This window comes from Osmia lignaria, unplaced genomic scaffold (genome assembly GCF_051020975.1).
Source record: "Osmia lignaria lignaria isolate PbOS001 unplaced genomic scaffold, iyOsmLign1 scaffold0096, whole genome shotgun sequence".
NCBI lineage: Eukaryota > Metazoa > Arthropoda > Insecta > Hymenoptera > Megachilidae > Osmia > Osmia lignaria.
In genome coordinates this window covers 20,001-22,500 of record NW_027478237.1, presented here as the reverse complement: position 1 = coordinate 22,500, position 2,500 = coordinate 20,001, and positions in this window count along the sequence as shown.

Genomic DNA, 2,500 nt, shown 5'->3' with positions numbered 1-2,500 from the left:
TCATGGGTTTAATTAATATTTTAAAAAATTTTAAAACCGCCCAGAACCGATGAGATGAAAATATTAAAACGATATTTTTGCATTTTCTTACGGTAAAACATTAACAAATAAGCGACTATAGCAATATAAAACTCCATTTGTAATTTAATTAATCAAAATTAATATTTTTTTTTGATTTTTCAGCGATCCAGAACCGATGAGACGAAAACATTAAAACGATATTTTTGCATTTTCTTACGACAAAACATTAACAAATACGAGACTATAACAATATAAAACTACATATGTAATTTAATTAATCAAAATTAATAATTTTTTTTGATTTTTCAGTGATCCAGAACCGATAAGTCGAAAATTTTAACAATCATATTTTTGCATTCTGTACCGTGGATCCATCGTTAAACGCTATTAAACTAACGTCCGTGATGGTATAAATGCAGATTTTCGCTCCGTTTAGCCAAAATAACGAACTATAGGTGCGCTCCGAAATATTTCAAAGTCCCAGCGGCGTATTGCTTCGCCTCTTAGAACCGATTAGTCGAAAATTTTAACAATCATATTTTTGCATTCTGTACCGTGGATCGATCGTTAAACGCTATTAAACTAGCGTCCGTGATGGTATAAATGCAGATTTTCGCTCCGTTTAGCCAAAATAACGAACTTTAGGTGCGCTCCGAAATATTTCAAAGTCCCAGCGGCGTATTGCTTCGCCTCTTAGAACCGATTAGTCGAAAATTTTAACAATCATATTTTTGCATTCTGTACCGTGGATCGATCGTTAAACGCTATTAAACTAGCGTCCGTGATGGTATAAATGCAGATTTTCGCTCCGTTTAGCCAAAATAACGAACTTTAGGTGCGCTCCGAAATATTTCAAAGTCCCAGCGGCGTATTGCTTCGCCTCTTAGAACCGATTAGTCGAAAATTTTAACAATCATATTTTTGCATTCTGTACCGTGGATCCATCGTTAAACGCTATTAAACTAACGGCCGTGATGGTATAAATGCAGATTTTCGCTCCGTTTAGCCAAAATAACGAACTTTAGGTGCGCTCCGAAATATTTCAAAGTCCCAGCGGCGTATTGCTTCGCCTCTTAGAACCGATTAGTCGAAAATTTTAACAATCATATTTTTGCATTCTGTACCGTGGATCGATCGTTAAACGCTATTAAACTAGCGTCCGTGATGGTATAAATGCAGATTTTCGCTCCGTTTAGCCAAAATAACGAACTTTAGGTGCGCTCCGAAATATTTCAAAGTCCCAGCGGCGTATTGCTTCGCCTCTTAGAACCGATTAGTCGAAAATTTTAACAATCATATTTTTGCATTCTGTACCGTGGATCGATCGTTAAACGCTATTAAACTAACGTCCGTGATGGTATAAATGCAGATTTTCGCTCCGTTTAGCCAAAATAACGAACTTTAGGTGCGCTCCGAAATATTTCAAAGTCCCAGCGGCGTATTGCTTCGCCTCTTAGAACCGATTAGTCGAAAATTTTAACAATCATATTTTTGCATTCTGTACCGTGGATCGATCGTTAAACGCTATTAAACTAGCGTCCGTGATGGTATAAATGCAGATTTTCGCTCCGTTTAGCCAAAATAACGAACTTTAGGTGCGCTCCGAAATATTTCAAAGTCCCAGCGGCGTATTGCTTCGCCTCTTAGAACCGATTAGTCGAAAATTTTAACAATCATATTTTTGCATTCTGTACCGTGGATCCATCGTTAAACGCTATTAAACTAACGTCCGTGATGGTATAAATGCAGATTTTCGCTCCGTTTAGCCAAAATAACGAACTTTAGGTGCGCTCCGAAATATTTCAAAGTCCCAGCGGCGTATTGCTTCGCCTCTTAGAACCGATTAGTCGAAAATTTTAACAATCATATTTTTGCATTCTGTACCGTGGATCGATCGTTAAACGCTATTAAACTAACGTCCGTGATGGTATAAATGCAGATTTTCGCTCCGTTTAGCCAAAATAACGAACTTTAGGTGCGCTCCGAAATATTTCAAAGTCCCAGCGGCGTATTGCTTCGCCTCTTAGAACCGATTAGTCGAAAATTTTAACAATCATATTTTTGCATTCTGTACCGTGGATCGATCGTTAAACGCTATTAAACTAGCGTCCGTGATGGTATAAATGCAGATTTTCGCTCCGTTTAGCCAAAATAACGAACTTTAGGTGCGCTCCGAAATATTTCAAAGTCCCAGCGGCGTATTGCTTCGCCTCTTAGAACCGATTAGTCGAAAATTTTAACAATCATATTTTTGCATTCTGTACCGTGGATCCATCGTTAAACGCTATTAAACTAACGTCCGTGATGGTATAAATGCAGATTTTCGCTCCGTTTAGCCAAAATAACGAACTTTAGGTGCGCTCCGAAATATTTCAAAGTCCCAGCGGCGTATTGCTTCGCCTCTTAGAACCGATTAGTCGAAAATTTTAACAATCATATTTTTGCATTCTGTACCGTGGATCGATCGTTAAACGCTATT